The following is a 15,431-nucleotide window of genomic DNA, read 5'->3' as shown; positions in this document are numbered from 1 at the left end:
AAAATTATAATTTTATTTTAAGTAAATAAGAAATTTAATTTTTATAATACATTTTCAAAATATATACATATTCAATTTTATTAACTTTAATAAATTAAATAATCTCAAAATTCATTTAATTTAAATGAAATAATGTAATACAAGGAATATGATAAAGTAAAAAAAATATTTAAATTAATATAAGGATATTCAATTATTTGTCCTCCTAATCATGTTAATATTAAAAAATTATTAATAAAATATCAATAATAGAATTGTCTAATAGGACAATTTAAAAAATTTTTTAAATTATTATTATTTATTAAAGGTAAAGTAAACAAAATTAAAATTGAAAATATTAATCTAATTACTCCTCCTAATTTATTAGGAGTTGATCGTAAAATTGAATAAGCAAATATAAAATATCTTTCTGGTTTAATCTGAATTGGTGTAATTATTGAATTAGCTATTTTAAAATAATCAGGATCACCAAAATAATAAGGATATTGAGAGTTAATAAATGTAAATAAAATTTGAATAATAATGAATCCTATTAAATCTTTAATTATAAAATAAGGATAAAACGGAATTTTATAAATATTTCTATTTGTTCCGACAGGATTTGTTGATCCTTTAATATGTAAAATAATTAAATGTAATATTTCTATTATTATAATAATTAATGGTAAAATAAAATGTAATGAAAGGAATCGATGTAATTTGAATTATTAATTCAAAATCCTCCTGAAATTCATTCTACTAATAATTGATCAATATAAGGAATTGCTAATATTAAATTTGTAATTCCTATAGCCCGTCAAAAGGATATTTGTCCTCATGGTAATACATAACCTATAAATGCTGTTATCATTGATAATAAAAAAAATTGTAGTTCCAATACTTCAAACTATATTTAATTGAAAAGACTAATAAAATAAATTTCGTGCAACATGTAAATATATTATTATAAAATAATAATATGCTCCATTTATATGAATTAAACGAATTAGTCATTCAGAATTTACATCCTTTATAATATGAGAAATTCCTGTAAATGCAAAACTAATATATGGAAAATAATTTAATGATAAAATAAAACCTGAAATAATTTGAATTAATAAAACTAATCCAAGAATTGATCCAAAATTTCATATAATATTAATATTTATAGGTATAATAATATTAATATTTATACAAAATATTTACATAAAATATTAATAACATTAAAAATTATATAAAATATAAATTATTAATATTTATATAAAAAATTAAAAAGTGATAAAACATTAAAATTTATTTTTAGTTTTATTTACTTACAGTTTCTTTAGTTTTTAATTTTTTATATTTATTCATATTCATTTTTTTTCTTTTCGTAAACATTTTTTTATAGTGGATGTTATTTTAACTGAAAAATATAAAGAAATAAATAATATTATAATTATAAAAAATAATATATTAATATTTGAATAAATTTTTTTTATTCCAATTATTTTAATAAATTATTATTTAAATTTAAATTTAAATTATTAAATAAATAATTTTTAAATGAAAAATAATGTATATATAACCAAATTATTAATCAATTGTTAAATAATCATAGAATATTAATTTTACTACATTTAAATTTTGCTAAATTTAATAAAGTAACAAAATAAGAAGAAACAATTATAATACCTAAAATGTAAATATTTATAGATTTAATTAATTTATATATAAAAAATATATTACAATTAAAACAATAATTAAAAAAAAATATTCTAATGGAATAAATTATAAAAAATAATAAATATGTTATAGGGGAATAAAAATTATTAATTTCTAACATTAAATTTATAATTAAAAATGCTATAATTAATGATGTTAAATCTATTATTATTATATTTATTATTATTACAAAATATATTTATACATGTATGTATATGTATATTATAATATTTAATTTAATTTTCAAAAAATTGTTCTTTAAAAACAATAGCTTTGTATACTATAATAATTTTACTTAAAAATTTTTTTTAATTTTATTAATATAAAAATATAATTTAGCTTTAAATAATTAATAATTATTATTAATTTACAAAATTAACGTTTTTATTAAACTGTATCAATTGATGAAATTATAATTATTATTTTGTAATTTAAATTTATTATATTATTTTATTTTAATAATTATTTATTGATATTTTTAATTTTAATTGAATATATTTCATTTACTATTTTAATATATTTAATTTGTAATAATAATAGATGAATATATTTAATATATTTAATTTATCCTGTCAGAGAAGCAATTATAGGATTATCTATAATGTTAAGATTAAATTATATATATGGTCATCAAAAAATTAAATTAAATAGATTAATTAATTAAAATATTTAAATGAAAGAATTATTAATTTTATTATTAATATTTTATTAAATTTAAAACTAAATTATTTTTAAATTCTAATTCATTATTTTTAATAACATTTTTTATAATAATAATATTAAATTGATTAGATTTAAGGTTTATTACTATAAATTTAAGATTAAGATTTTATTCTTTTAATTTATTAATTTTAACTTCGTGAATTTTTTCTTCAATTTTTTTTAATTTAAATAAAGAATATAAATTATATTTAATAATTAATTGTAGTATAATGATATTTATATATTTTTTTTTATTTCTTTAAATTACTAATTTTTTTATTTAATATTTGTAGCTGGATTATAAATTAGTTTTTAATTATTAATTATTTCTTTATTATTAATACAATGAGGTAATTCTATAAATCTAATTTTAACAAGATTTTATGTAATATTTTGTACTGTATTTTTTTCATTGCCTTTATTATTTATTCGTTTATATTTATATATAAAATATAATAATATAAATTTTAAGTTAATAGAATTAATTAGTAATTATATTTCAATATTTATATTTATTTATATATTATTATCATTTTTAGTTAAAATTCCTATGTATATGATATATTCTTGATTATTAGAAGCTCATGTAGAAGCACCTTTTTATGATTCAATAATTTGAGCATCAATTATATTAATATTAGGAAGTTATGGATTATTACGATTAATATTTATTTTTAAATATTATTTTTATTACTTTTAAATATTATATTTTGAAAATAAATAATTATATTTTAATAATTAGAATATCAGGTATATTAATTTTAAGAATTATATGTTTATGTCAATTAGATATAGAATTAATTCCTGCTAGTTCTTCTATTATTCATATGGGAATAATATTAATAGGAATAATAACTTTTACTAAATTCGGTATTTATGGTAGATATATAATAATAATTTCTCATGGATTAAGATCATCTGGATTATTTTATTTAATTCAAATAATTTATAAACAAACAAATATACGTATATTAATAATTAATAAATGTTTAATTAATTTAATACCTTCAATATCTTTAATGTAATTTATATTATGTTCTTCAAATATATCTGCTCCTTTTTCAATAACTTTAATTATAGAAATTTTTCTATTAATAAGTTTAATTAATAAATATAAAGTTATATTATTAATATTATTTTTATATCATTTACTAATATTTATTTATTCAATTTATTTATTTTCATTTATTAATCATGGTAATTATTCGTTTAAATTTAACTTATTATATCTTAAGTTAATTAACTATTTTGCTTTAATAATACATTGAATTCCTTTAAATATTTTTAGATTGAATTCTATAAAACTTAATTTTATAATTTATTTAGATTCAAAATGAGTAATATTTTTATTTTAAGTATCATTATTTAGATCAATAATTTTATTATATGGAAATAGTTATATAAATTTAGAAAATTTGTTAATTAAACGATTTTTCTATTTAATAACATTATACTTAATTTCTATATATTTTTCATTTACTAGTTTTAATATATTAACTGTTATAATTGGTTGAGATGGCTTAGGATTAATCTCTTATTGTTTAATAATTTATTGCAAAAAAATCAATATTTTAATTCCGGAATATTAACAATTATTGTAAATCGTTTACGTGATTGTTCTTTATCAATATTAATTTCTACAATAATAATATTTGGTAGATGAAACTTATTATTATATAAATTTAATAATTTAACAATAATTTTATTTATTATAATAATTTTTACTAAAAGAGCACAAATTCCGTTTTGTACATAATTACCAACAGCTATAATATCTCCAACACCAGTTTCATCATCAGTTCATTCCTCAATATTAGTAACAACAGGTGTATATTTATTATTCCGATATTTAGAATTATTAGAAATAATTTATAAAAATTTTATTTTATTAATTACTAGATTAACAATATTATATTCAGGTATTTCTGCAAATTTTTAATAAGATATTTAAAAAATGGTTGCATATTCTTCTTTAAGTCAATCAAGTTTTACAATAAGAACTTTATCTTTAAACTTAAAGGATTTAGCTTTTTTACATTTATTTATACATTCAGTATTTAAATCTTTAATATTTATATGTGTAGGAAGTTATATTCGTTATTTTAATTGTAATCAAAATTTAAAATTTTATAATGGAATATTTGTATTTATTCAATAAAAAGATCAATTTTTATATTTTCATTATTTAGTATAATAGGTTTCCCTTTTTTAGCTGGATTTTATTGTAAAGGTTTAATAATTGAAAATTATATTATTTCAAAAATAAATTTATTTACAAATTTAAACTTAATTATTAGAACAATATTAACTATCATACGTTCTTTCCGAAATATAATAATTTAATAAATAAAAATTAAAATTAAAATTTAATTTACATTAAAGAAGATAATTCAATAAATTTTTGCATATTAATTATAATAATTTCTAGAATTTTTTAAAGTAAAATTATATATAATTTCATATTTATATTACAATTTATAATTTTAAACTTTTTTATGAAAATATTATTTGTTAAAATATTTATGTTAAGATTTTTTTAAATAGTATTATAAATAAATTAATATTTTAAAAAAATATTATGGTATTTTACTATAACTTTATAAATTTAAATTTTATTTATAAAAAATCTTATTTAAAATTAATACAATATATTTATTTATATGAAATTATATTTGGAAAAATTATTATAGAATTAATTACAAGTAAATTTATATTATTATTAAATAAAATCAATATTTATTTTAATTTAAAAATTTATAATATTATTAATTTTTATATTTTGATTATTAATTTTTTAAATTAAATTATTTATTTATTAATTATTATTATATATATACATATTATGTATAAGGTTTTTTATAAATCAAGTTTTTCCGTCGAAATAATTTGTAAAGCTTTTACTTTTATAAATTTAATTTTTAGAATTCAAAATTTAAATATCTTTATATTGAAAGTATGAAATTTTATATAAACTACATAAAAAATTGGAGTTTCTATTCATTAAATTTATTAATAATAAATTACCTCTAATTTGGTTTGGTTCTAATTCTGATAAAACAAATAAAATTATACATAATTTTTAAAAATTTATTTCACAATTTGTATGATGTCCTTAATAAGTTCTTTGACGTATAATATCTCGTATTCATAAAATAAAAACTAAAATAATATTTAAGATTATTATTAATAATTGATAATTAATATTTATATATATAACATTAATTAAATCAATTATTGAATTTAATAAATTTAATGGTATTAACAAAGGCCAAGTTATTAATGTAACTAAATGATAAGGAATATTATTTTTTATCATAAAATTTTTATATTCAGAGTAATATAAAATTGTTAATATTGAAAATACATAATCACGAAGAACTGATATGAAAATTTCTAAAATTATTAATATATTTTGAATTCAAAAAGAAATAAACATTAAATTTAAAAAATTTGAAATAAAATTGCATAATAATGTTAAAATTAAATGACCAGAAATTAAATTAGCGCATAATAGAGTTGATAAAGTTAAAGGACGAATAATATTTCTAATTAATTCAATAATAACTATAAAATTTATTAAATATGAAGGTGAATTTATAGGTACTAAATGAATAAAAAATAATTTATAAGAATTAATTGTTACGTATAAAATTAAAGCTATTCATAACGTTAATGATAATATTAAATTGCATAATAAATATCTTGTTGGAGTTAGTACATAAGGAATTAATCCTAAAAAATTAATAGTAAGCATATATATTAATAAATTTATAAAAATAATAATACTCGAATTATATCTATAAATTATAATGAATTCTTTACATAATAATTTAATAAATTTAATAAATAAAATATTAATTCAATTTAAAATAATATAATAATTATTAAATAAAATTATATAAAATATAATAGGAAAATATGTAAATATTCAATTAGAAATACAATTTCTATAAGAATTTATTCTAATTATTGGATCAAATATTTCAAATAATTTTATAAAATACTCATTTAATAGAATAATTTTTTTTTATTATAATTTATATTCCTATAATTTTTAACTTATTATAATTAATAATTAATTTCAATTATATATTAATTAATTTTAATTATAATAAAAAAAAAATTATTTTATTCACATAAAGAAATTGGTCTTATTTGTGGAATTCATTAAAAGTAATTTTTACTATAATTGACTTAAAAGATCAATTCTTTTAAATTTAAGATGTTTAATGATTTAAATATTTAAAAAATAATAAAAAAAATTAATTTTAAAATGACAATTCAATGTTATATATTTTAACTAACTTTTTAATTAAACTTCATTTTAAATTCATTTTATGAAATTAGTTAAAGATGTTCTTTCAACAGTAATAGGCATAAATCTATAATGTATGCCACAAATTTCAGAACATTGTCCAAAATATAATCCAGGACGCGAGCAAAATAAATTAAATTGTATAATTCGTCCTGGAATTGCATCAATTTTAACGCCTAATGATGATACAATTCAAGAACAAATTACAGCAGTTGATGTAACTAATAAGCGTAAAGGTAATTTTATAGGAATATCTATTCGATTGTCTGTATCCAATAATCGAAATTGATTTGTTGATTCATATATATTAATATATGAATCAAATTCAATATTATTAAAATCACAATATTAATAAAATCAATATCATTGATGACCAATTGATTTAATTGTAAAAAAGGATTTAATAATTCATCAATAAAATATAAGATTTTTAAAGATGGAAAACAAATAAATAATAAAATAATTATTGGAATAATTGTTCAAATTACTTCAATTAAATGATTTTTTAATAAATATAAATTAATAAATTTATAGTTTATAATATCAGAAATTGAATACGATGTAAGAACAATAATTATTAATATAAATATTATAATAAAATTATGTAAATAGATAAAATGATCACAATAATAATAATTTGAATTTTGAAAAAAAAATATATTTCATGTTGCAACTTTTAATAATAAAATTAAATTTTATATAATTGAATTTTAAATTTATTGCACTATTCTAACATATTAAAATTTTTTAATTATTACAATTCAATACTCATTCAATGAATGATTCAATGGAGGATAATTTATTAATCATTCTAAAGAAGATTGAAAAAATTTAAATAATAATAAACGTTTATAAATTAAACTTTCTAAAATTAAAAATAATAAAAAAATTATTCTATTTAATGGAATAATAGAACCAATTGAAGATAATAGATTTCAACAATAATAAGAATCAGGATAATCAGAATTACGTCGAGATATTCTTACTAAACCTAAAAAATGTTGAGGAAAAAATGTTAAATTTACTCCAATAAATATTATTAAAAATTGATAAACTAAACATTTTTTATTTAATATTAAACCAGTAATTAAAGGATATCAGTGAATGAATGTTGAAATAATAGAAATAACAGCTTCTCTTCATAAAACATAATGAAAATGAGCAACAACATAATATGTATCATGTAAAATAATATCAATAGATGAATTAGATAATATAATTCCTGTTAAGCCTCCGATTGCAAATAGTCAAATAAAACCTAAATATCATATAATAGAATTCTTTACTTTAAATTTTGAACCATAATAAGTCGCTAATCATCTAAAAACTTTAATACCAGTAGGAAAAGCAATAACTACAGTTCCTGAGGTAAAATAAGCAGAGTATCTACGTAGTCTACATCTACATCTAATTCAACAGTAAATATATGATGAGCTCAAACAATGGAACCTAAAAATCCAATCCGCAATAATACATAAATTATTCCTAAATTACCAAATACTTCTTTTTTACCACTTTCATTTATAATAATTTGAGAAATTAATCCAAAACCAGGTAAAATAAAAATATAAACATCTGGATGACCAAAAAATAAAAATAAATGTTGATATAATACAGGATTTCATCCTCCTGTTGGATCAAAGAAAGATGTATTAAAATTACGATCAAATAATAATATTGTAATAGCTCCTGCTACCACAGGTAAAGATATTAATAATAAAATTATTATAATAAAAACAGATCACGGAAATAAATGTATTTTATCTAAATCTAACCTAAAATTTTTTATTAATATAATTGTAGTTATTAAATTTGTAGCTCCTAAAAGTAATGAAATACCAGATATATGTAAATAAAAAATAGTGAAATCTACAGACGGAGATGAATGAAAAATATAATTAGATAAAGGTGGATATACAGTTCAACCAGTACCGTTAATAATTCTTCTATTTAATAATAATAATAATGAAGGAGGTAGTAAATCAAAATCTAATACTATTTATTCGAGGAAATGATATATCAGGTGATCTTAGTATTAAAGGAATTGATCAATTACCAAATCCACGAATTCAAAAAGGAATAAATACAAAAAAAATAATTAAAATTGCACGACTTGTAATTAAAGAATTATATAATTGCTCATTATTTTAAAATATTCCAGGAATTCCTAATTCAACACGAATTACAAATCTTAAGGAGGAACCAATTATTCCTGGTCATATAGCTAATATAAAACAAAGAATGCCAATATCTTTATGATTTGTTAATATTAATCACTTAATTAAAATTTGATTTAAAATTTATTTTCAATTTTGAAAATTAATTGTTTTTAATTTAACATAAAATTTTTATAGTATTACAAATTTTTTTAATATTTATAGTATTAAGAAACTATAAATATTTATAGTATAAAAAAATTTTAAATATTTATAGTATTAAAAAATTTTTAATTTTTATTAATAAATTTACAATTTATTTCCTTTATCAGACACAATACTTTTTATACTTATTAATTTTTAATTATAGTTTATAAAACTGTAAATTGCAAATTTAAAATTATATAAATAAAATATATTAATTATTTAATTTATATAATATATTAAATATAAATACTATTGAAATATTAAATATTGAAGAAAATAGTATTAAAAAGTTAAACTTGAAGTTAAAATTAATAAAAAATTTTACAAAATTTTGTATTTATAAATAAAAATATAATCATATTTATATTGCAATATATATAGATATTTCTGATTAATACAATTATTAGTCTAATAAATATATCATATTCAATAATATATATAAAACTTTAATTAATAATCATTTAATAATAAAAGAAAAAAAATTGGTAATATTGAATAAATTAACAAAATTAATATAAATAAAATAATTAAATTATTTTTATAATTTAATATAAAATTATTAAAATTAATATTTATAAATTTATATTTATATAATATGAATAATAATAAATAAATAATTAATATACAAAATAATATTAATTAATAAAGAAATTTTCATTAATATAATAAACACTAATTAATATATAATTTAATATTGAAGTTGAAAATCTAATTATTTTTTTAATATTAATTACTTTTAATATATAAGTAGATAAATATATAATACTAATGATTCCAAATAAAATTACTTTATAATCTAATTTTAAAATTAAACAATAAAAATTAAATGTAATAAATTTTATTAAAGCTGAAGATAAAAAAATACAATTCCAATTTATTGACTCATATGATTTAATTATTAAGGAATGAAAAGGAAATAATCCTAATTTTATTATCAATGAAATAAATAAAAAATAATCAAGTAAATTTTCAAATACATTATTTCAACCAAATTTATAAAATTTATTATAAAAATTGCCATTAAAATTCTAGAAATAATTGATATATATAAAACCAATAAACTCGATAATATATTATTAGAATTTTAATTAATTATTCTAATTCCAATAAATATTACAATCTCAAAAATAAATCACTTTAAAATAATATCTGATAATAATAAAAAAAGTAAATATAAAATAAAAATTAAATATATAAAATTTATAGATTTATATTTGATAATTAATTTATATAATTTATTTAAAATTAAATTATACCATAATTTTTAAAATTATTTTAAAATTTTTATAACTAATAATTGTAAATAAATTTACATAAATATCTTATCAAAATATTCCTTTTATCAGAAATATTACTATAATATATAATAAATTATTATAAATAATTAATAAACCTATAAAATATTAAAATAAATTATAACTTTCAATATTTATAACTTTGCATTTTTAAATAAATTATTATAAAATAATTAGTAAACCTATAAATATTAATAAACGATATTCATTTAATATTTGCAAGTTTTATATCCATAAATAAATTAAATTAATGAATTAATGAAATATTAAAATAAATAATTTTTAATATTTTATAGGTTTTATATCCTTAAATAAATTAAATAATTAATAAGCCTATAAATATTAATAAACTATATTCATTTAATAATTATAGGTTTTATATACTTAGTAAATTAATATACGTATAAAATTTTAAAGTAAATTATAATACTTATAGATTTTGTATTCCTAAATAAGTTAAATAATTAATAAACGTATTAATATTGAACAATTTTTAATATTTATAGATTTAGTATACTTATAAATATTTATTTAATATTCGTAGATTTTGAATAAATTATTGCAAAATAATTAATAAACCTATAAATGTTAAATAAATCGTATTATAAAATGTTATCATTGAATAAACTAATATTATATTTCATTTATAATTGTACTCTACTCAAATAAAATAATAAAAAATTAATTATTTATACTACTAAAATAGTATAAAATTAATTATTTATACTAAATTAATTTATACTACACGACTAAAATAATATAAAATTAATTATTTATAATAAATTAATTTATACTACTCGACTAAAATAGTATAAAATAAATTATTTATGCTACTAGAATAGTATAAAATTAATTATTGAATATATATTTCATATGAAATATTATTTTATAATATATCGATATATTATATATCCATAAGCTTAGTAATTACCTTATTTATATTTTAAATTTAATACAATTTGTCAACAGTATAAAATTTCAATACAACAAATTTTCATATTTGGAATGAATATAGGGAATGTGTGTTTTGAGGTAACGAAGGGCATGGATGAGACTCTACTGGGTGAGGGACGAGTATGTGTGAAGTGGAGGTCTTGTAGATTGAAAGAGTGGGTAAGTGTGTTAAGATGTTACAAGTGTCTTGCCTTCGGGCACATGATGCGTGAATGCCAGATGAAGGAGCAGCGATGTCAAAGATGTGGAGAAAGCTGCCATCTGAAGGACGCTTGTAAGGCTTTCTGGCCGAGGTATGCAGAAATTGTAATGTCAAGTGGCAAGACGCGGGCCAATCGATTCTGTCACCAGAGTGCTCGGAGTATGTGAGGATGTACACAAGTGAAAGGGCGCGTATTAGTAATGACTAATAAGCGTCATAGGATGATTCATCTGAATTGTTAGCGTGCGTATTTGGTCATGTGCGATTTGAGTCAAGTAATATGAGCGAATAGGGTGAATGTTGCTCTGCTGCAGGAGTTGCACGTTTCCAATGGACGCGTGCGTGGATTACCGAGTGAGTGGCGGGTGTTTGTGGGCGAGGCTGAACCTGGAAGGGCAGCAGTATTTGTATATGCAGCGAGAGTGGACTCGCTCTGTGTTAGCGACTATACGGATGAGTTTGGAGTGTGTGTGTATGAAGGGAAGCATGTGTAGGTTGGTATGGATGCGAATGCGTCCTCCCCCTTGTGGTTCAGCAAGAGTGGTGGTCGTAGTGCACTGAAAGAAATGTATAGTCGAGTGCTTGAAGAATGGGTGTTTGCAGTAGGAATGGTCGTACTGAACGAGCCTAGCGTATGGTATACGATTTCGGGTATGAATGGATAGAGTAACATTGATGTCACACTGGTGAATGATGTGCCAGCCTGGCGCCGCTTTGAATGGGAGGTTAAGTATGACTGGGGAATAAGCGATCACAATGTGATCCTTATTAGCATGATGTCGGGAGCGCCTGATGAGAATGCGTCTGAGGTATGCAAGAGATGGGTGCGTAAGGATCTATGCTGGAATGAGTATATGAATGATTTAGTGGAGCGTGCGAAAGGAAATGTTGTGATTGTACTGGAAGGTGCAAGCGTGGATCGCACGATTGATGAGTTTACTTCATGGATCCATGTTGCGAATGCGAAGCGAGTGAAAGAGAGAAAGCGCTGGTGCGACAGGAGGACTGTATGGTGGCTGAGTGAGTTAGGGGAAATAAAGCGAAAGGCGTAGGTACCAGGGAGCGAGAAAGAGAAGATTTGAGAATGTGCACGAGCGCTTGCGTGAGTATAACGATTTACTGAATGATTATAAGCGTACGTCAAAGAAAGAGAAAGAGGATAGTTGGAGGCGATTCGTTAGCGAATCGTCCAACATGGATCCAAGGGGCCCTGTTTCCAGGGTTTGCAGTGGTAAGACTGGGAGAGGGAGTTTGAGTTCCTTAAATGTTGGGGGCGTGACTCTGTCCACGTGGACTAATTGTGCGAGTGCGTTGTTGGAATGTTTCTTCGCAGCTGCAGGTATGACTGTGATTGAGGATGTGGGTTTGAATGGGAGAAGGATTGCTACTGGCGAATGCTTTGAGTGGGTGGACGTGGATGAGGCGATTGGAAAAGCGAGGATGTGTAAGGAACCCGGCCTAGATGGTGTAAATGCAGAGATGTTGTGGGCTGCTATGGAAGGCCATTTTTAGATGGTTGAAGCGCGTGCATGCTTGTCTGAGGGATATTTTCACGCTGCATGGAAGAAAGCGACTGTGATTGCTCTACCGAAGTCACCGGGGAAACCGCGATTAGACCCTGCGTCTTATAGAACAATAAGTCTTCTGTCTGTGCTAGGTAAGTCGTTGGGACTAATGATGGTTGCGCGACTGGAACGATGCGTGGAAGATAGCATGACTGAGGCCTAGAACGGATTTCGCGCGGGCCAATCGACGGAACCTGCATGGAATAGCGTGAAGTCAATCCGCTGAACAGTATTGGCAAAGAATACCTTAATACACGGATTGAACATTAAAGCTGACCGTCGTACCGCTGTAGAATTCTGCATATTGCTATACACTGAAACCTTTTACTGAATGCATTGACTTCAGTGAATCTAACCCGCCGTATCCAGAGTATAGCTTCGTGTTCAGAGAAACTCATTAGTATACATTTTAGTGACGGGGCCCTTACTTCCATGTATGAAGTAGAAGGTCGAGTATCAAACGGTTCGGGAACATAACTACCGTCCATGAGTGTCGCACTGCTAAGTCAATATCTTCACCTATCCTGGGATGCCGAGACTCAAACATGGCATTCTAGGAGTATATTCGCACCCCAGCATTGGCAGTAAGTACCGAATTTATCGGCATGAGGTTTACAGTAGGGAGCCAAACCAAGTATGCCAGGAGTAAATCCGCTGATCAGTATTGGCAATAGGCTAATTATTTCGCCATATGAATATTAAAGTGGAGAGTCAAACCATCGGAGAACATTACGGGTATGCCGGGAGTAAATGCTTTGTATAGTATTGGCAATAGACACCTTAATTCATGGTTCGAATATTAAGCTATGGCGACAGACATATGTAGAACGTTACCTATTCGTATGCAGTCAAACAATGTATCGAAGGCCTTACCTTCGGAGAAGATAACTAGCTGCATCGGTAGTGTAACTTCGTGATCAGAGATGCAAGATAGTGTGAACGTTAGGAACGAGCACCTTAACTTCATGTTCGTAACATGTAGCGTTCGTAAACATTGCCACATTCTTTGATATTTGAACGGCTAAGTCAGTAGCTTCACCTAACCAGTGATTACGAAAATCAATCAGGGTATACCGGGAGAAAATTCGCTGAAAGTTGTTTGCAATAGAGACCTTAACTCACGGCCTGAACATTAGAGTAGAACGTCAATCCGTTTGTAAACGCTACCAATTTGTATAAAGTAAAACATTTTCCGAAGGCCTTACCTCTCGAGTAGACCAACCCGCTGTAGGGATTGCGCTGCCGAGTATGCAAGGAATACAATTAGTATACATTTTAGAAGACGAGCAGTTTATTTTCGTGTATGTCTGGCAAAATAGAGAGTCAAACCATTCGAGAACGTTACAAACTTCTTTGAGAATCAAACGAGTAAGTCAATAGCTTTACCTATCTTTTATTTTCGAGAATCATACCAGGTATTCTGGGAGTAAATGCACTGAACTGTATCGGCTATAGACATCCCATTTCTCAGAATGGATATTAAAGTTGTGATTCAAGCCGATGTTTAACGTTACAACTTGGAATAGAGTCAAACTTTTTGCCGAAAACCTTACCTTACAGAATGTAAGCCGCTGTAGCGAGGGACTAACTTAATGTTCACCTAAACAAATAAGTGGAGATTGTAGTAGATAGGACACCATAATATTATGTATGAATAAGCAGATCGAGAATCAAACCGTTCGATAACGTTAAAACCTTTCTTGAGAACCGCACAGGTAAGTCAATAGCTCCACGCTTCCTATGACTCCGAGACTCAAACTCGGAATTCCGGGAGTAAATCCACTGAAGGGTATTGGCAAGACGCACCTTAGTTCACAGTATAAATATTAAAATCAGGCTCAAATCATGTATAACGTAAACAATATTAATAAAGACAAGCTTTTTACCGACAGCCTTAATTTTCGAGAAGCCTAGCCAGCAGAATCGGGAGTATAATTTCGTGTTATAAGAAAGATATTTGTATTCATTTGAGTAACGGGCATCATAATATCATGTATGAATTAGAATATAGAGGGTCAAATCGTTCGAGAAAGTTAGCATCTTCTTTTAGAGTCGAACCGCTTGGTCAACAGCTTCACCTACGATGTGATTCCGTGAGTCAAACCAGGTATTCGGGGAATAAATCCGCTGTACATAATTGGCATCACACACCATATATCACGGTATAAATATTAAACTCCACAGTCAAACCGCTGTAGAACGATACGTGTTTTCATAGTGTCAAACTTTTTACCGAAGTCGTTGCCGTCCGAGAACCCATCCTGCTGTTGCGATTGCCTGCCTTAGTGTTAACAGGAACAAATTAGTAGACATTTTTTTAGACGATAACCTTATATTTAGTTATAAATAGAA

General features: G+C 22.4%; 1 pseudogene; it reads right to left on the bottom strand.

Annotated features, from left to right (window-relative positions):
* Window positions 1-242: 242 nt before the first annotated feature.
* LOC143220188 (cytochrome c oxidase subunit 1 pseudogene) lies at window positions 243-8,982 on the bottom strand (annotated as a pseudogene).
* Between the last annotated feature and the right edge of the window lie 6,449 nt (window positions 8,983-15,431).

This window comes from Lasioglossum baleicum, unplaced genomic scaffold, assembly GCF_051020765.1.
Source record: "Lasioglossum baleicum unplaced genomic scaffold, iyLasBale1 scaffold0337, whole genome shotgun sequence".
NCBI classification, from domain to species: Eukaryota; Metazoa; Arthropoda; class Insecta; order Hymenoptera; family Halictidae; genus Lasioglossum; species Lasioglossum baleicum.
This window is presented reverse-complemented; position numbering and strand designations above follow the sequence as displayed.